Source organism: Schistocerca piceifrons, chromosome 6 (genome assembly GCF_021461385.2).
Source record: "Schistocerca piceifrons isolate TAMUIC-IGC-003096 chromosome 6, iqSchPice1.1, whole genome shotgun sequence".
Classification (NCBI taxonomy): domain Eukaryota; kingdom Metazoa; phylum Arthropoda; class Insecta; order Orthoptera; family Acrididae; genus Schistocerca; species Schistocerca piceifrons.
The window spans coordinates 143543193-143565531 of NC_060143.1; positions in this window are offsets into that span (position 1 = coordinate 143543193).

A 22339-nucleotide genomic window follows, 5' to 3' on the forward strand; every position below is an offset into this window, starting at 1 on the left:
GACACGGTCTAAAGAATGTCAGACATGTGTTCTGTCAATCTCGAAGTTACATTTACGGTAGAATCCGACATCATGTACTTCATATTTATACAATCTTTGCACTCTACACTTTTTTAAGAATAAATCATTTACAGCGTCCAAACAATGATTCATTCTAGTAGCATCGGTAGGTTGGTTTGATGTGCTAAACTGAAGTGAAGTAAAACCACATGATACTTCATTTTATGGAAATCGCTAGGTACAGGTTGTAAATGGCAAGATCCTTTTAATCATTTGTGAGTGTGAGAATTCCATTGTGGAGACAACAGTAGGCAAATACACACGCAAACGCTATATGTTACAAAAACCTCTGGGGTTTACACAACTTTTAAGTTATACGAAAGTAATGATATTCAGTAAGCTATCTCAGTTCTCTTAATTTTAACCGTAGCAGTAAGAGCAGCTGGGTACAAAATTGTCTAGTCCTAGATACTTAGTGCTAACCTTGAGGAGCTCGGGTTGGTCACCACTTTTTTTTAAAAAATAATGTTTTTCGTTTTAGTTGCTAATGACTTGAAAATGGGATTATTCACAAAAAATCACAATGAATTGAAAATTTTTAAATTACATCATTTTCCTGTTTTCGGTGTACCCATAATATGCTATTGTAATTTGGCTTATGTGCTGTAGTCAACCATAAAATATTATGTCATAGGACAGTACATTGAAGTAAGTCAACCTGCATGTGAATAATACCGTTCTATGCATCATGTTACCTGTGTGACTGATAATCGTATCTGCCACTGTCTTATTGAAGCATCTATGAAGCCAGTCATCTGTGCTTGGGAGGTAGTTGCTACCCTGCAGATGATGTCGCAACGTGAAATTATTTCTGGCTGGAAATCTTATAATCCGATTGTTACACAGTGTGCTCTATCGTTCTCAATTATGTCTTCTAGAAGGAAACTTGCATTTTCTAGAACTTCGGCACAGCTTTAGTGACTGCATAGCTAGTGAGGTAGTCAGTATAGACTTTCATACATCGGCCTCCATTTGTCGACTTTGGCAGCCTTCCCAAGAGGTCGACTTCAATCCGGTGGAATATCGCTACTGCAGGTGGAATTGGTATCAGATGCAATGGAGATAATTGCAGTACATGCTTCCAGTGCTGACGTTCCCTACAGTGGTTCACATAGTGTCTAATGGATCGCCAGGGACATGACCAGTGATACCTACATCTGTTTCTGCCTAGAGTCCTCACAAACCCAGGAGACCAGATGTTGGAGCATAGCGAAAATACTTCATGGTAGTGGACTGTAGATGAGCTGGAACGACGAGCAACCATTTCTGCCTCATTGAATGGTAGTTACACGTATACAATGTTCAGTTTGAATGGTTCCTCCTTCTTCAAGACTTTTATGGTTTACAGCAGTGTTGGAACTTCCTACTGTTCAGCGGGAATGTCATTTCATGTATTGATGACTAATATTTCATTAACGCTGCTGTCTTTCCTTGAGAGGTAGTCTGTGAATGTTTTGCTTAATAAATATAACTTGAAATTGTTGATGGCCCAAACAACTGAAAGGCACTCTTTCTCGATTGTAGAGTGGTTCATTTTGGACTTGGAGAGTACTTTGCAATCAGAAGCCTCTTATCAGCACCTTCCTGAATTTTCACTAGAACTGCACATATGCTCTAACTGCTAACATTGGAGTGAATTTCTGTCTAGGCATTGTCGACATACAGTGTTAGACTTGCTGAAGACATGCGCTTCCTTAAAGACTAGGCGATATCCTTCTTGCACCTTACTCCAGGAAAATTTGGCGCATCCGTACAGCAGTTTTTGCAAGGGGTGTGGTTTGGTACGGAAGTCCTTTATGAACTATCAATTGTACAAATGCACTTAAAAAAAAAAAAACTTACCTCACGAATGCGCGAAGGATCTGGAAGATCTCGAAGTACTTTTCCGTGTCTGGATTAGACTCCATCATCATTATCTAGGTGCTCTCAAGATTTTTATTTCTGGTCGACGAAGAGGCACTTTCTCTGATTCAGACAGAAGCCTAAGGTCTGCACATACTTCGAAACAAATTTCAGGCAGAGGTCCTCGAAATGCTTCCGGAAAACGATAATGTTATCACGGTAGCAAAGGCGTGTCATTCATTGAAGGTGTTGTAGCAGGTTGGCCATCGTGGCTTTGAAAATCACTGGAGTGTTACAAAGTCTAGAAGGCATGACTTTGAACTCATTGAGGTTGTCAGGTTAAATAGGAGCGATCTTTTCGCAGTCACCTTTGTCAGCCTGCATTTACCAGTAGCCTGTCTGCATGTCTATAGTTGAGAAATATTTTGCTTCTTTCAAGCAGCCTACGGCGTCATCAATGCGAAAAAATGGTTTGACATCTTCTTTCGTGATTTTATTCGGTCGTTGGTAATAGATGCAGAAATGGCATGTGTTGTCCTTCTGCTTCACAAGGACGACAGGAAAAGATCAAGGACTCTGAGAAGATTCAATGATATTATCTTGTGGCAAGTTCTCCATTTTCTGTTAGTCCATTGTTTAGCTAAAGACACTCTACACAAGCTCTGAATAGTTGGTAGATGATTCCAAGTGTTAATATTGTGCTTAACCATGGGCTACTTCGTCTGCATTGTCTCCACTCCAGATTTGAGAGCATCTGCAAAACTGACTCCGTAAATCTAATACTAGCCAATTTTTGATCCTCAATTGTCTGCCCCTGATAGCTGAGTGGTCAGCACGACAGAATGTCAGTCCTAAGGGCCCGGGTTCGATTTCCGGGTGGGTCGGAGATTTCCTTCGCTCAGGGACTGGGTGTTGTGTTGTCCTAATCATCATCATTTCATCCCCATCGACGCGCAAGTCGCCGAAGTGGTGTCAAATCGAAAGACTTGCACCTGGCGAACGGTCTACCAGACGAGAGACCCTAGTCGCACGACATTTATTTTTATTTATTGATCTTCATTGAGATAAGATCCTAGTGGCACTTCGGTAGTAGCTTCCTACATCGCGATGCCAATAGTGGCAGCAGAGCATGAGTCTTCATCGGTATCACTGACCTGCCCATCCTAGACAGATTCAGACCTTCCTATGTACATATTTCTAGGAAGGAGTTGTGACTTCGATGAGTCGTGACTGCTCTTCACAATTAGTTTTCTTTGACCACATGCAATGCTTTCGATCGTCACTGATATGTATACAGTCAGCTCCATGTAATGTGTGGGCCCATCAGTATAAAAGAAGGGGAGTGTTGTGTTGACCGTAGAGAAATAGTATGCAGTATGAGTCGATCAGGAGAGGGCAGTGGCTTCGAAAGTAGAGTAGTAATTGGATATCACCTAGGTAAAGAAAGCCTTTCAACCCTTATAACGCTGACAAATCGAATGTTCCTTATGTGAGTGTGAAGTGGACATGTGATGTAGCAAGTACAGGCTTTGCCAAGACTAGGCAGACCCCTTGTACTGATAGACAGGGACCACTGAGCATTGCAGAGGGAGGTTGTAAAAAGATGTATGAAATCAGCAGAAGAAGTCACTCGTGAGTTCGAAATTACTAGCAACTGTTCTGCCAGCACCGCGACTTTGAGTAGGGAGTTAAATGAGGTAAAATGGTCGACCAGCTCCTCATAAGTCACACATTATTGTGATCAGTGCGAAGCGACTGTTGGGGTAGTGCGGTGAATGAGATCACTGGACAGTGGATGATTGGGAACGAGCGATTTGGAATGTTGAATCACGCTATACCGTGTGGCAATTCGATGGAAGGTTTTTGGTTCGGCAAATACTCAGAGAACCTGCCATCATGTGTGGAGTCAACAATGAAGTATGAAGCAGGCGATGTTACGGTATTAGTTTTTTTTTTTCGTGGATACTGAGTTGTGTCACACTATATCTTACTCTAAATTATGATCACAGCGTGAGACAGAGATAGGTAACCAGCAAGAAGTGAAGCGCTTGAAGTAGCTGCGGTCATCGACCGAGAGCGCAAACAGACAGAGGGGAGGGTGTGGAGATTGTGACTGGATGCGAGGCGACCAGTGTGGTGACGAAAACCTTGTCCTTTGGTAGCAGCATCACAGTCGTGGATTAGGGTGTGTGGATTTGGAATGCATCCACCATGAGTGATGAACACTGGAGCTGGTGATCGACGAAGTTGCATAAGTAAATGGCAAGTTAGCCTTGGGAATCTTCAAGAGGCGCTCTGAAGATTTAAAGCCAGGGTACGATGTTACGTGACGCCAGCAGGACGTGTCTATGTCTGAGATCATAACTGAATTGTATTATGGAGGTGTTTCCATACAATTATAACCTGTCCGCCAAAGGCTTAGTTTGTTCACTGATACTCCACGTTAATGCTAAGACCAGAGAGAGAGAGAGAGAGAGAGAGAGAGAGAGAGAGAGAGATGATGACAGAACGCTCTCGAACCTGACTGGTCAAAAGGGAGTGTAGGTATTACGTAGTCAGCTTAATTTTTGTATTGTATAGGTAAGGAATAAAAGCTGAATGTAGATGTATATCAGAATTGTCATTGGGCATAAGCCTCTTAACAACAGAAGTTCTTATTGAACATACTATAGTATAGTAACAGCAACAGTTATTTGTTTTAAGTTTATCTATTTAAAAATATTTTCAGCTCGTATTTTTTTAAAAAGGTGGATAAATCAATACAACGAATTTTTAATTATGAAAATGTTTTTATGTTTGTGAAGGTTGCTAGTTTAATTTGACTGCATTTCTGTACTGACAATTTGAAGTGAGTTTTAGTAGTTTCTGATGCAGTCTTCAAGGTGAAATGTTAGTGCACTTTGCAAGGTATGAAATGAAATTCAATAGGAGTTATGAGCACTAGCAGTGATATGGTAGATCACAGTGTAACTGTTGTATATAATTCCGACTTATGAGTGTCAAAGAGTGTTTACTGTCAAAGAGACAGTTTTAGTCATCCGGTACATCCCACTTCCCTAAATCCGGGTCTCGTCCCATCGCTGGTATGGTGTGGTCCCCCTATTGCGTTTAGTAAAACGCTAAATGCGGAGCCTGACGAACGCATTTTACAATATTGCGTTCTGTCTACAGCAGAGGAACAGTTCTGAGACGATGACCATTTTTACAAGTTGACTCTGCACTCTGTCATAAAGCAGTCTCGTGAGGCAATGGTTTGTGGACAATGAAATTCGTGAAATGGACTCGCCTGCTCAGAGCTCCGACCTGCAACTGAAATTTCTGACTGTCATAAACTGTTTTATCTCTTCTCTTACTGCATGGCATATGAGAGAGTTAAGGTTGTGGCTGTCTCACACGACTGCCATAGGGACGAAATTGAGTCTGTCATACCTCCTTCGTTCAGCTCCTTTTCTGCTGCATTTCCTCGATCGGCTGCCAGCACTTGGTGAATTCCTCTACTAGTGACATCCTTTAACGGAAGAGCTTGGCAGATGTATCCTGCGACTCTTTTCATCAAATGTGATCTTCGGTAGGTTTCTGTCGTATTCGGATTCACATTGTGGCATAGGGTCAAAACGATCTGTATATAAGACTTTCGTCACTTCATGATGTTGGGCACTGTTCTTCAATTGTTCTGCTAGTAAGCGTGCTTCTTACTGATGGTCACCAAGTGATTCCCTCAGTTCAGTCTCGAGCCTCAGCTAGGGAGGTTTTCTTCCTTGTTCTCGAACCTCTGTTGCTCTGTACAACCCAAGTAAAAATAAACTTTTTCCAAAGACTTCATGTCATCCAGTCTCTTGCATCTGGCGACTTGGTCGACTCCTTCCAGTTATTTCGTCGGTCCTGAGCAGCCTCTGTGGGAGACTGTGATGGATGCGTGACATAAAGATGACTTCTACATCTACATCCATACTCCGCAAGCCACCTGACGGTGTGTGGCGGAGGGTACCCTGAGTACCTCTATCGGTTCTCCCTTCTATTCCAGTCTCGTATTGTTCGTGGAAAGAAGGATTGTCGGTATGCTTCTGTGTGGGCTCTAATCTCTCTGAGTTTATCCTCATGGTCTCTTCGCGACATATACGTTGGAGGGAGCAATATACTGCTTGACTCTTCGGTGAAGGTATGTTCTCGAAACTTTAACAAAAGCCCATACCGAGCTACTGAGCGTCTCTCCTGCAGAGTCTTCCACTGGAGTTTATCTATCATCTCCGTAACGCTTTCGCGATTACTAAATTATCCTGTAACGAAGCGCGCTGCTCTCCGTTGGATCTTCTCTATCTCTTCTATCAACCCTATCTGGTACGGATCCCACACTGCTGAGCAGTATTCAAGCAGTGGGCGAACAAGCGTACTGTAACCTACTTCCTTTGTTTTCGGATTGCATTTCCTTAACATTCTTCCAATGAATCTCAGTCTGGCATCTGCTTTACCGACGATCAACTTTATAAGATCATTCCGTTTTAAATCACTCCTAATGCGTACTCCCAGATAATTTATGGAATTGACTGCTTCCAGTTGCTGAACTGCTATTTTGTAGCTAAATGATAAGGGATCTATCTTTCTATGCATTCCCAGCACGTTACACTTGTCTACATTGAGATTCAATTGCCATTCCCTGCACCATGCGTCAATTCGCTGCAGATCCTCCTGCATTTCAGTATAATTTTCCATCGTTACAACCTCTCGATGCACCACAGCATCATCTGCAAAAAGCCTCAGTGAACTTCCGATGTCATCCACAAGGTCATTTATGTATATTGCGAATAGCAACAGTCCTGACACTCCCCTGCGGCACACCTGAAATCACTCTTACTTCGGAAGATTTATCTCCATTGAGAATGACATGCTGCGTTCTGTTATCTAGGAACTCCTCAATCCAATCACACAATTGGTCTGATAGTCCATATACTCTTACTTTGTTCATTAAACGACTGTGGGGAACTGTATCGAACGCCTTACGGAAGAAACACGGCATCTACCTGTGAACCCGTGTCTATAGCCCTCTGAGTCTCGTGGACGAATAGCGCGAGCTGGGTTTCACACGACCGTCTTTTTCGAAACCCATGCTGATTCCTACAGAGTAGATTTCTCGTCTCCAGAAAAGTCATTATACTCGAACATAATACGTGTTCCAAAATTCTACAACTGATCGACGTTAGAGATATACACTCCTGGAAATTGAAATAAGAACACCGTGAATTCATTGTCCCAGGAAGGGGAAACTTTATTGACACATTCCTGGGGTCAGATACATCACATGATCACACTGACAGAACCACAGGCACATAGACACAGGCAACAGAGCATGCACAATGTCGGCACTAGTACAGTGTATATCCACCTTTCGCAGCAATGCAGGCTGCTATTCTCCCATGGAGACGATCGTAGAGATGCTGGATGTAGTCCTGTGGAACGGCTTGCCATGCCATTTCCACCTGGCGCCTCAGCTGGACCAGCGTTCGTGCTGGACGTGCAGACCGCGTGAAACGACGCTTCATCCAGTCCCAAACATGCTCAATGGGGGACAGATCCGGAGATATTGCTGGCCAGGGTACTTGACTTACACCTTCTAGAGCACGTTGGGTGGCACGGGATACATGCGGACGTGCATAGTCGTGTTGGAACAGCAAGTTCCCTTGCCGGTCTAGGAATGGTAGAACGATGGGTTCGATGACGGTTTGGATGTACCGTCCATTATTCAGTGTCCCCTCGACGATCAACAGTGGTGTACGGCCAGTGTAGGAGATCGCTCCCCACACCATGATGCCGGGTGTTGGCCCTGTGTGCCTCGGTCGTATGCAGTCCTGATTGTGGCGCTCACCTGCACGGCGCCAAACACGCATACGACCATCATTGGCACCAAGGCAGAAGCGACTCTCATCGTTGAAGACGACACTTCTCCATTCGTCCCTCCATTCACGCCTGTCGCGACGCCACTGGAGGCGGGCTGCACGATGTTGGGGCGTGAGCGGAAGACGGCCTAACGGTGTGCGGGACCGTAGCCCAGCTTCATGGAGACGGTTGCGAATGGTCCTCGCCGATACCCCAGGAGCAACAGTGTCCCTAATTTGCTGGGAAGTGGCGGTGCGGTCCCCTACGGCACTGCGTAGGATCCTACGGTCTTGGCGTGCATCCGTGCGTCGCTGCGGTCCGGTCCCAGGTCGACGGGCACGTGCACCTTCCGCCGACCACTGGCGACAACATCGATGTACTGTGGAGACCTCACGCCCCACGTGTTGAGCAATTCGGCGGTACGTCCACCCGGCCTCCCGCATGCCCACTATACGCCCTCGCTCAAAGTCCGTCAACTGCACATACGGTTCACGTCCACGCTGTCGCGGCATGCTACCAGTGTTAAAGACTGCGATGGAGCTCCGTATGCCACGGCAAACTGGCTGAGACTGACGGCGGCGGTGCACAAATGCTGCGCAGCTAGCGCCATTCGACGGTCAACACCGCGGTTCCTGGTGTGTCCGCTGTGCCGTGCGTGTGATCATTGCTTGTACAGCCCTCTCGCAGTGTCCGGAGCAAGTATGGTGGGTCTGACACACCGGTGTCAATGTGTTCTTTTTTCCATTTCCAGGAGTGTAGGTCTATAGTTCTGCACATCTGTTCGACGTCCCTTCTTGAAAACGGGGATGACCTGTGCCCTTTTCCAATCCTTTGGAACGCTACGCTCTTCTAGAGACCTACGGTACACCGCTGCAAGAAGGGGGGGGGGGGGGGGGCAAGTTCCTTCGCGTACTCTGTATAAAATCGAACTGGTATCCCATCAGGTCCAGCGGCCTTTCCTCTTTTCAGCGATTTTAATTGTTTCTCTATCCTTCTGTCGTCTATTTCAATATCTACCATTTTGTCATCTGTGCGACAATCTAGAGAAGAAACTACAGTGCAGTCTTGCTCTGTGAAACGTGGGACTTAGGGAAAGCAGAAAAAGGTGTGAACGGGGCCTAATCAGTTACTGTTGGTTGCATAGTAAACACATACACTTTATTTTAGGAAAAATTATTTTAAAAACAATAATTTAAAAAAAATGACTGTAACACAAGCTACACTGACGGCTGAAGGCCTTATTAAGAAAGAATTCAAAATTATTTGTCTGCTGAAGGCCACAAGCAATACTTCAGAACAATTAGCGGCTGAAGGCCTGAATTACAAATGAGGAAGACAACTACACGTTGAAAATACCAAAATAATTTTTTTGTGTTACAGTCCATTTTTTTAAAATAATTATTTAAAAAAATGGACTGTAACACAAGCTTCAATGACAGCTAAAGGGCTTATTAAGAAGAATTAAAATTATTTGTCGGCTGAAGGCCACAAGCAATAGGAATAATTTGAACAAAATATTGTTTTTAAACAATTGACACAATCAGGCCAAATAAAGAAGGGATGATCCACAGACAGTGCTCCAAGGATCGACCTGAGAAAAGCCCCTACAGCTGCATAAGCAGTGAGATAGATATCCAAGAGTTATGCTCACCTAACAGGATGGCAACTCAAGCTAGGGACAGTTTAAATGCCGATCAATGCTCTTACCAAATCCACTTTACCTGTGATAACCTGTACAACAACGGAATAATTCAAGCGAGAACGAAGTGACAGATCACTGCGTCTTCAGAATCCGGTGTTTAAAACATCGAAAGGCAGATGGAACCACTACAACAAGGTAGACAAAAGAAACCACAATCCACACCGCAATCAAGGAGGCTGTCGAATTACATGTCAAGCCAGAGAGCATCGGCAAGACGAGGAAAAGTACACTGCCACAAAAATACTAACTGGGGCGTTAGTGGCCACTAGGCAGTAAAATACCGCTGGTGTCACTTCACCAGTAATAACACAAAATTCAGAAACTAATAACAGGCAGTAGAAGACGGCTAATAGATTCTGCCAACTCGACACGCTCCACTTGTTGCTGTTCGTCTCACGGCGACCCTGCGAGTAGTAACGCACGAACGTAAGACGTGATCACCAAATAGTGGAGGTTTTACTACTGGATTAATGTTCACTCAACTCAACGTCCTGGGTCGGATGGACAAAGAGGTTGTGGCACTCGAAACTATAGGCCCTCGATGCGGCAATGCCTGCATGTCGCCAACAGTCCCGGCAAGTCCTTGCGCTGCCGGACCTCTCCGCTGCTCCGTCCAACCGAACTACCGCCACACCCGACCCTGAAAACACTCCACGTCGTTCTAAAGATAATACGGATACTGGATATCGATAAACGCTGCTGCTGCCACTCGCAGACAGACAACGCAAGCAAACATAGTGGCACCAGTAAACAGAAGAAGAAAATGAGACGCCACTATCCATATTACACGATGCCAAAGTACCAACGGCACCAACGCGAACCGCGCACGGCTCAGTTGGTTTCCTGTATATGCAGACTGTGAGAATAATGTCTTGCTTGTATTCCGTTTCCTGTCAGTCTAGGTAGCGGTTCTTTGTCTGTTTGGAGGAACGGAAGAGTATATGTTCTGAAGTACCTGGTGGGCCTTCAATGGATCTGATGCAACCACAGTCAAGCCCAAATCCGAAAGCACAGTCGTCAATGAAGTACAACGCTTAGAACTGAAAGAACATTCATTATGGCCATTCATGTACACACAAAACAAAAAAAAACTCCTGCTTTGTGGATAGGGCTGCTATTTACAGCAACATCGAGTATTCCAGAATGTACAAATATTACAAACATAATAAACTTCGATAACCTACTAGAACGATAAAAATTATATAACAAATATTTGCTGGTGATCTTATTTAAACAGGTGAACCCGCGAGACGCCAGCTAGGGACGGTAACCGCTATTCCACACAGCCTACACCACAGCTCGAGGCAATATAAGCTGTCCATTTAAATAAAAAGGGAACTCGCATTTCTGTATCCAATTTTAATTTACTTTCATGCGATTAATAATTAAAAATAAAACAATGTTATTTTTTAATTAAAGTGCGATTCAATACCTATAAATCAAGATTTTCATTTGATAATGAATGTTTAACCAAAATAAAAGTTAAATAAAGGTTGCTACAAGGGAGAACCGAAATAGTGACTTGGTGATTAACAGGACTTCTACGCTACTCTCTCAACTCCGGGAGGTCTCGTTAAAACTCTATAAATGTTTTTTATTTGAATTGCAATCTTCAAAGGTATTTTTTCCAGATTCTTGGAGAAGAGCGGCATACTGCTTTAAGAAATTTATATCCAAGTATTAACCTTTGGATCCTTTGAAGAAAATCGTCTTCACTGTAGCCGACATAATCGTACAGAGGGATTCAGCAACTGTACTGATAGTTAAGATAATTTTCATTTTTTTCAGTCTTTTTCCTCACTTTAAAGTGGATTCCATGTTTCGATCAGACTGGGTATCATCAGATCTAAGTAGCTGCGTCAGCAAACCGTCTTGTTTTCTCAGAACCATATATCAGTACTCTCAGTGATCGTAACATGTAATCTAATTAGAAACGCGTAACTGAGACGGAACAATAAATGAGATTAATGTTGAAACCGACTTCGCCTCGTGAGTGCCTCCCTCACCACTCAAGCTGTGCCACTACCCGATAAATCGAACTGAAAACCTTGGAAGTCTGGCGTTACGTCTGTGAAACTGGGTGAGCAGCTAGTAACAGGGTACACTATACCATTTTCGAATAGCAGTGAAGCACCCTTCACTACGTCAAAGCTGTGCATAGCACACTAACCAGTATTTCTGGTTTACAATATTTCTCGCACATGTTGCGCCATATTAACTCACAGTGTAATACACTATCGTATCAAAAGTGTCCTCACACCACTATGTAATCCGGATTGACCACTAGAGTCGCGACAGGCGGACCCGCCAATATAAACAGAGTCGGAGAGTATTATCAGTACAGGAACAGTAACAGTAGAATAGATAGGTCAGGAGTGCTACTTCACTTCCAACGTGGGCTGCTCCATCGGGGACATTTTAATCATTCTAGATCTGCCGTCGTCAACAGATCGGGATATTGTTGTGAAGTGCAAACGCTTCGGAACTACCACAGGTAAACCACGTCCAGGCTGTTTTCGCTTATTGACATTGCGGCGAGTAGTTGCAACAAATCGTGTGAAATTAGTGAAAGGAATCAATCGTGAGTTCCAAAACATTGTTCATTACACAATATTTCAATTATCCTCGTTAAACAGAGTTCTTAAAATAATCATTATTTAAATCTCTGTTTTACAGTACCTCTACATACATAAACAAACATAAAACTCACCTTTTTCTGCGACGTGGGTGTCGTCTGATAGTAACCAATATGAATGCTGTTTAGTATCTTACCGTTATTACACTACTGGCCTTTAAAATCGCTACACCAAGAAGAAATGCAGATGATAAACGGGTATTCATTGGACAAATATATTATACTAGAACTGACAGGTGATAACATTTTCAAGCAAATTTGGGTGCATAGATCCTGAGAAATCAGTTCCCAGAACAACCACCTCTGGCCGTAATAACGGCCTTGAAACACCTGGGCATTGACTCAAACAGAGCTGGCGTGTACAGGTACAGCTGCCCACGCAGCTTCAACACGATACCACAGTTCATCAAGAGTAGTGACTGGCGTATTGTGACGAGCCAGTTGCTCGGCCACCATTGACCAGACGTTTTCAGTTGGTGAGAGATCTGGAGAATGTGCTGGCCAGGGCAGCAGTTGAACATTTTCTGTATCCAGAAAGGCCCGTACAGGACCTGCAACATGCGGTCGTGCATTATCCTACTGAACTGTAGGATTTCGCAGGGATCGAGTGAAGGGTAGAGCCACGGGTCGTAACACATCTGAAATGTAACGTCCACTGTTCAAAGTGCCGTCAATGCGAACAAGAGGTGACAGAGACGTGTAACCAATGGCACCCCATACCATCACGCCGGGTGATACGCCAATATGGCGATGACGACTAAACGCTTCCAATGTGCGTTCACCGCGGTGTCGCCAAACACGGATGCGACCATCATGATGCAGTAAACAGAACCTGGATTCATCCGAAAACATGACTTTTTACCATTCGTGCACCCAGGTTCGTCGTTGAGTACACCATCGCAGGCATTCCTGTCGGTGATGCAGCGCCATGGGTAACCGCAGCCATGGTATCCGAGCTGATAGTCCATGCTGCTGCAAATGTCGTCGAACTGTTCGTGCAAATGGTTGTCGTCTTGCAAACGTCCCCATCTGTTGACTCAGGGATCGAGACGTGGCTGCACGATCCGTTACAGCCACGCTAAGATGCCTGTCATCTCGACTGCTAGTGATACGAGGCCGTTGAGATCCAGCACGGAGTTCCGCATTACCATCCTGAACCCACCGATTCTATATTCTGCTAACAGTCATTGGATCTCGATGAACGCGAGCAGCAATGTCACGATCGATAAACCGCAATCGCGATAGGCTACAATCTGACCTTTATCAAAGTCGGGAACGTGATGGTACGCTTTTCTCCTCCTTACATGAGCCATCACAACAACGTTTCACCAGGCAACGCCGGTCAACTGCTGTTTGTGTATGAGAAATGGGTTGGAAACTTTCCTCATGTCAGCACGTTGTAGGTGTCGCCACAGGCGCCAACCTTGTATGAATGCTCTGAAAAGCTAATCATTTGCCTATCACAGCATGTTCTTCCTGTCGGTTAAATTTCGCGTCTGTAGCACGTCATCTTCGTGGTGTTTTTTTTTTCACTACCGTTTACTATTCGCGTGGGCTCATAAACATTTTTTTTTTGGTCATCAGTCTACTGACTGGTTGGATGCGGTCCGCCACGAATTCCTTTTCTGTGCTAACCTCTTCATCTCAGTGTAGCACTTGCAACCTACGTCCTCAATTATTTGCTTGACGTATTCCAATCTCTGTCTTCCTCTACAGTTTTTGCCCTCTACAGCTCCCTCTAGTACCATGGAAATCATTCCCTCATGTCTTAGCAGATGTCCTATCATCCTGTCTCTTCTCCTTATTAGTGTTTTCCACCTATTCCTTTCCTCTCCGATTCTGCGTAGAACCTCCTCATTCCTTACCTTATCAGTCCACCCAATTTTCAACATTCGTCTATAGCACCACATCTCATATGCTTCGATTCTGTTCTGTTCCGGTTTTCCCACAGACCATGTTTCACTACCATACAATGCTGTACTCCAGACGTACATCCTCAGAAATTTCTTCCTCAAATTAAGGCCGGTATTTCATATAAGTAGACTTCTCTTGGCCAGAAATGCCTTTTTTGCCATAGCGAGTCTGCTTTTGATGTCCTCCTTGCTCCGTCCGTCATTGGTTATTTTACTGCCTAGGTAGCAGAATTCCTGAACTTCATTGACTTCGTGACCATCAATCCTGATGTTAAGTTTCTCGCTGTTCTCATTTCTACTACTTCTCATTACCTTCGTCTTTCTCCGATTTACTCTCAAACCATACCGTGTACTCATTCTTCGTGGTGTAGCGATTTTAATGGCCAGTAGTGTAAATATAAAAAGAAAATTATTGTTCATAAAGCCTCTGATTTCGGCATACTGTCTTTCATGCCACACTTATACTGTTTCAGACGAGTTATACATTTTAATTTTCAATTTATTACATACATTAATGATAACCTTTTTAAATAATTTTTCCTTCGGTTAATAAGAAGATTTTTGGTATATTGGCTGACATCATCACGCAACCTCCAACGACGTCTTTTTCTTTCTTGTAATGTGGCTTTCATCTAGAGCACGTGTGGATTCTGGTCGCAATTGGTTTCAGTCAGGCCAGTGGTAGAAATTTGTTGGAGAACGAGTGAGGCGCTCGCATTGTATTCTTCCTGGGACGAATTTTCCGGATATTTTCTCCGACAATCGGCTCACCTTGGGTTTGCAACTCATGTCACAGACTCCGTGATGCCATTTCGCCAGCATTACAAAAACAAGTCCTGCCTATGTGACCAGTCATCGAAAGTATTTTGGGACAAATATTTTAACAATGCTTGCTAATAGTTGTGGATATTTACACACGAAGTTTGAAAACATTCGAATGACTTGCTTGCGGCCAAGAATCACAAAGTTACTCCTAATTGCTTGTCTACTGGGATTGCGTGCCTTACTCCAGTGTTTTGTTTTCTTATTCTTTCTCGTATTAACATTAGTAAAAAATTCTTGTCCGCTGAGGACGTATTAGAGCACTGCTAAAATTAAAACTGAAAGTGACATATAATGGATTATTTGCATCCAGCTGCTTTTATAGGCATTTATTTATCCTTGATGACATTTGTAGATGCCTGGCATGCCATCTTCAGATGTTTGTATTTATTTACGGGTCGTAAACATTTTTCTAACTAATAGTGTTCAGAATTTTGCAACGGAATTTTGTAAGACAGTTATCGTAAAACGTTGTGAGTAAAAACACATCGGTCACTTCCTGTAAATAAATGTAAACATCTGAAGAGGAGGTGATCGTAAAATGAATGTGCTCGAAGGACGCGTTTTTTGAGAAATAATTTGTTGGCGCTGTGTGTCGGGAACAGGATGCCATTCATGTCGGTGGGCGGTGTTTTATGCCATAGCCGCCCCATACACATTAGTTTTGACTTTATGAGCTGGAGTGCTGCTCTTGCGTCACGCCAGCTTAAGTAAATACTCGAATGTGCATCACGCCCATAGGTCACCAAAGGTTGCCCACACCTGACCTAGATCTTCGATATCTGGTCACTAGGACTTAAACTTTTTCATTATTTACGATAATATTTGTCATCTAAAGCCATGGCTCTGGATAATTCTTGTTTTTGTCAGTTTTATGTACGAGAAGAGACGCCCGGCTTCAGCTATTTGAATGTACCATCATGTGGTGTAACAAGTGATAACGCTCACCTCAGAAATATTTTTCTATTAATAGTGGAAGCCGACGTCGGGGAAGATCAGTTTGGATTCCATAGAAATGTTGGAACACGTGAGGCAATACTGACCCTACGACTTATCTTAGAAGAAAGATTAAGGAAATGCAAACCTACGTTTCTAGCATTTGTAGACTTAAAGAAAGCTTTTGACAATGTTGACTGGAATACTCTCTTTCAAATTCTGAAGGTGGCAGGGGTAAAATACAGGGAGCGAAAGGCTATTCACAATTTGTACAGAAGCCAGATGGCAGTTATGAGAGTCGAGGGACATGAAAGGGAAGCAGCGGTTGGGAAGAGAGTGAGACAGGGTTGTAGCCTGTCCCCGATGTTATTCAAAAATGGCTCTGAGCACTACGGGACTTAACATTTGTGGTCATCAGTCCCCTAGAAGTTAGAACTACTTAAACCTAACTAACCTAAGGACATCATACACATCCATGCCCGAGGCAGGATTCGAACCTGCGACCTTAGCAGTGGCGCGGGTCCGGACTGAGCGCCTAGAACCGCTAGACCACCGCGGCCGGCCCCGATGTTATTCAATCTGTATATTGAGCAAGCAGTAAAGGAAACAAAAGAAAAGTTCGGAGTAGGTATTAAAATCCATGGAGAAGAAATAGAAACTATGAGTTTCGCCGATGACATTGTAATTCTGTCAGAAACAGCAAAGGACTTGGAAGAGCAGTTGAACGGAATGGAGAGTGTCTTGAAAGGAGGGTATAGGATGAACATCAACAAAAGCAAAACAAGGATAATGGAATGTAGTAGAATTAAGTCGGGTGATGCTGAGGGAATTAGATTAGGAAATGAGACACTTGAAGTAGTAAAGGAGTTTTGCTATTTGGGGAGCAAAGTAACTGATGATGGTGGAAGTAGAGAGGATATAAAATGTAGACAGGCAATGGCAAGGAAAGCGTTTCTGAAGAAGAGAAATTTGTTAACATCGGGTATTGATTTAAGTGTCAGGAAGTCGTTTCTGAAAGTATTTGTATGGAGTGCAGCCATGTATGGAAGTGAAACGTGGACGATAAATAGCTTAGACAAGAAGAGAATAGAAGCTTTTGAAATGTGGTGCTACAGAAGAATGCTGAAGATTAGATGGGTAGATCACATAACAAATGAGGAGGGATTGAATAGAAGTGGGGAGAAGAGGAGTTTGTGGCACAACTTAACTAGAACAAGGGATCGGTTGTTAGGACATGTTCTGAGGCATCAAGGGATCACCAATTTAGTACTGGAGAGCAGCATGGAGGGTAAAAATCGTAGAGGGAGACCAAGAGATGAATACACTAAGCAGATTCAGAAGGATGTAAGCTGCAGCAGGTACTGGGAGATGAGAGGCTTGCACAGGATAAAGTAGCATGGAGAGCTGCATCAAACCAGTCTCAGGACTGAAGACCACAACAACAACATTTTGTTACGTTTGTAAAAATAATTTTTGTAAGTGGTTATATACATTTTTAGGACTCACTCCTTCTGAAGAACATATGTTTAGAAATGTCGAAACCTAAATTAAGGGCTAGTGAACCTTTGTTTCGCAACTGGTTGGGTGGTTTTTATGAACTTCTCCAGATTTACATAATTGCTGTTTCGCAGCCATGTTTAAGATTTTGAAATCCTGTGTTTACGTACTTCTCCTGTTGGGAAGTGCTCATTCTTACGTCATAGTGACATTCCTATTCGTGTCAGCACCGACAGCTTGCTGGCGTATTTACGAAGGCTATTTGCACCAAGACACATCTCTGCCTCTAACCCTTGCCTCCGCAGCTAGTCTGTACTCCGCTTCATTCACTCTTTAGAAGGCGCCCACTGAGACCAGGCAACCTCTTGCATGTTGATAAACACTACAGAGAACATATATTATTTGTTATTAATATTTATTTAACCTATAATTTTACAATTGTAGTTCGTCTTACTTTAAAACACACACTTAATTCTACTTAACATTCTATCTTTTAGCAATTTTTTATTTGTCCACAGACATGATACTTAGTACACGGTATTTTTGTCATTATAGCCAAGCGGCTTCCCCTTAATTAGTGCGATAGCTCTTCAAGACTACAACCTTACACATCTCTCAAACTGACAGGAACATAAGATGCTATGGTATTCTGATGTGGTACTCTGCTCACGATAAATGAACCTTCAGAAATCTCATAAAATATTTGTATCATGTTGTCGTTACTAGATAATTTCTTTTCACCTTCAAAGAGGCCTGTATGGTCTCAAAACACATTCTAGAACTCCAAAAGCAAATTCTCTTATTTGGCTTTGCAGTTTTACTTTAATAACACTTACCTTAATTCGTATTCCGTTGTTTGACACATTTGTTTCAATAAAGTCCCGATTACTCTTTTTCTTTAGTGAAGGAACTCCGGTTGTATTAGATTGCTTCTTTGCAAGGGATAGTAATATTTGCAAACATTACCTCATTCTTTTTACCATTTACCATCATGCTCTATTAACAGACCCTTTCCTATAACAAAGATGATATGTAGATCTGGTGCTATCATGTCAATAGCTCTCAGAACTCTTTCTTGATTCCTCATTTCTAATAATACTTGTTACGTTATCGTTTTATTGTAGACGTGTAAATGATTGCGAAAATATACTCGACATGTTGGCAGGAATTAATTCTGAGCAAACATGGAGCGTTGTGGCAGATACAGGGACTAGCGATCACAAGGTCACTGTAGCTAGACTGAATACTGTAATACCGAAAAGCACAAAAAACGCAAAATATATATACTTAAAAAAGCGGATAAAAATTCGCTTGATGCTTACCTACGAGACAGCTTTCATTCCTTCAGAACTAACTACATAAGCATAGACGAGACGTGAATTGAATTCAGAGGAATAGTATCAACAGCAGTTGAGAGATTTATACCAAATAAATTAATAAGACGCGAAACTGACCAACCATACTACAGAAAACAGGTCAGAACGCTGTTGCAGAAGCATGTTAAATTTAGAAGAACGCAAAATCACCAAGATTAGCGATGTTTTACAGAGGCTCAAAATTTAGTCTGGACTTCAGTGCGACATGCTTTTAAGACTTAGAGAATTAGAACTACTTAAACCTAACCTAAGGACATCACACACATCCATGCCCGAGGCAGGATTCGAATCTGCGACCGTCGCAGCAGCGCGGTTCCGGACTGAAGGGCCTAGAATCGCTCGGCCACAGCGGCCGGCTCTGTGTCTCGTAATCTGACAGAAAATCGAAAGAGATTCCGGTCGTATGTAAAGTGCCCACCGGTGGCAAGACACAATCAATACCTTCACTGCAAGACAGCATGGGTAATATTGCCTATAACTATATCACTAAAGCGAAGTTACTGAATTTGGTTTTCTTTCACCAAAGAAGACGAAGCAAATATTCTAGAATTAGAATCTAGAACTGCTACAAACACCTCTAAGATTGAAGTAGATATCCTCCTTCTGGCAAATCTTCTTAAATCACATAATAAAATCAAGTCCTCGGGTCCAGACAGCATACCAATTAGCTTCCTTTAAGAGTATGTTGACATAACAGCCCGGTACTTAACTACCGTATACAACCGCCCGCTCGACGGAAGATCCTTGCCTAAAGACTTCAGAGTTGCACGAGTCACAGCGATATTCAATAAAGGAAATGGGAATAGTCGGCTGAATTACAGACCCACATGACAGACCTCGATCTGCAGTAGGATGTATACTGTGTTCGAACATTATGGGTTACCTCGAAGAAAACGATTTATTGGCTCACGTTTGGCAAGGATTCGAGATAATATCGTTCATGTGAAACCCAACTAACTCTTTATTCTCACGTTGTAATAAGTGTTATTAACAGGAAAATTGTCTCAGTTGTGCGATTGGATTCGTAAATTCGTGTTAGGAAAGTCACATTCGTTGTAATTTACTTAAAGTCATCGAGTAAAACAGAAGTGATACTTCGCATTCCACAAGGAAGTGTTATAGGCCCCTCTGCTTATTCTAATGTATATAAATAATTTAGGAGAGAATCTGGGCAGCCATCTTAGATTGTTTCCAGGTGATGCGTCATTTGCCGTCTATTAAAATCATCAGAAGATCAAAACCAGTTGCAAAATGATTTAGACATGATACTGTACAGTGCGAAGTATGAAAACTGACTCTAAATAATGAAATGTGTGAGGTCATGCACATGAGTACTAAAAGGATCAGTTAAATATCGATTACATGACAAATAGCAAAAATCTTAAGGCTGTTAAGTTAGCTAAATGCGTAAGAATACCAATTACGAACAACTTAAACTGAAACGAACGCATAGATAATGTGGTGGCGGAGGCGAATCAAAAATTGCGTTTTGTTGGTAGAATGTAGAGATTACCTACATTACACTTGTCCGACTTCTGATAGAGTATTGTTGGATAGTATTTAATTGTTACCAGATGGGATTAACGGAGGTCATCGATAAAGTTCAGAAAATGGCAGTCTGTTTTGTAATATCGTGAAGTAGGGGGGAAACTGTCACGGATATGATACAAGAATTGGAGTGGCACTCACTAAAACAAAGGCAATGCTTTAGATGCTTGCGTCAGCAACTTCTGTTACTCAGTAAAAAGATGAAACAGTCGAAAGTTGCAAAGTTTTACTTTTTTTCATTTGTTGACTAATTTCGGGCTAATATCCGAAGATATAACAAAATGTGCAGTGAACTGTTACACAGCTTTCAGTTAACTGTATGCACTGTAAATGTTCATTGCACATTTTCGGCATCTTCGGAAATGCCACTTTCGATGATGATTTGGAAATGGGTCTCTGCCCGAAACTAGTCATCGAATGAATAAAAAATAAAAATTTGCAGCTTTGGACTGGTTTTTGGTTCTATTAATAGGCGTTTTTCTTTTCCGAATGCGAAAATTTTTTGTTGCCACACACCTACAAAGGGAGAAATGATCACCGTAATAAAATAAATCAGAGATCACACAGAAACATTTAAGTGTTCGTTTTTCCCGCGCGCAGATCTGGTGTGGAACGATAGAGGAATAGGGTAATGTACACTACTGGCCATTAAAATTGCTACACCAAGAAGAGAAGCAGATGATAAACGGGTATTCATTGGGCAAATATATTATACTGGAACTGACATGTGATTACATTTTCACGCAATTTGGGTGCATAGTTCCTGAGAAATCAGTACCCAGAACAACCACCTCTGGCCGTAATAACAGCCTTGATACGCCTGGGCATTGAGTCAAATAGAGCTTGGATGGCGTGTACAGGCACAGCTGCCCATGCAGCTTCAACACGATACCACAGTTCGTCAAGAGTAGTGACTGGCGTATTGTGAAGAGCCAGTTGCTCGGCCATCATTGACCAGACGTTTTAAATTGATGAGAGATCTGGAGAATGTGCTGGCCATGGAAGCAGTCGAACATTTTCTGTATTCAGAAAGGCCCGTACAGGACCTGCAACATGCGGTCGTGCATTATCCTGCTGAAATGTAGGGTTTCGCAGGGATAGAATGAAGGGTAGAGCCACGGGTCGTAACACATCTGAAATGTATCGTCCACTGTTCAAAGTGCCGTCAATGTGAACTAGAGGTGACAGAGACGTGTAACCAATGGCACCCCATACCATCACGCCGGGTGATACGCCAGTACGGCGATGACGAATACACGCTTCCAATGTGCGTTCACCGCGGTGTCGCCAAACACGGATGCGACCATCATGATGCTGTAAACAGAACCTGGATTCACCCGAAAAAATGACGGTTTGCCATTCGTGCACCCAGGTTCGTCGTTGAGTACACCATCGAAGGCGCTCCTGTCTATGATGCAGCGTCAAGGGTAGCCGCAGCCGTGGCCTCCGAGCTGACAGTCCATGCTGCTGCAAACGTCGTCGAACTGTTCGTGCAGATGGTTGTTGTCTTGCAATCGTCCCCATCTGTTGACTCAGGGATCGAGACGTGGCTGCACGATCCGTTACAGCCACGCTAAGATGCCTGTCATCTCGACTGCTAGTGGTACGTGACCGTTGGGATGCAGCACGGCGCTCCGTATTACCCTCCTGAACCCCCCGATTCCATATTCTGCTAACAGTCATTGGATCTCCACCAACGCGAGCAGCAGTGTCGTGATACGATAAACCGCAATCGCGGTAGGCTACAATGCGACCTTTATCAAAGTCGGAAACGTGATGGTATGCATTTCTCCTCCTTACACGAGGCATCACAACAACGTTTCAACCAGCAACGCCGGTCAATTGCTGTTTGTGTATGAGAAATGGGTTGGAACTTTCCTCATGTCAGCACGTTGTAGGTGTCGCTACTGGCGCCAACCTTGTGTGAATGCTCTGAAAAAATAATCATTTGCATATCACAGCATGTTCTTCCTGTCGGTTAAATTTCGCATCTGCAGCACGTCATCTTCGTGGTGTAGCAATTTTAATGGCCAGTACTGTACATTCTCACGATCATACTGTGACAAACGTTTTAGATCCACACATTCATCATCAAGTTTCCTTTCGCCTCCATTCGTGACTAGAAACGCGTAAATTC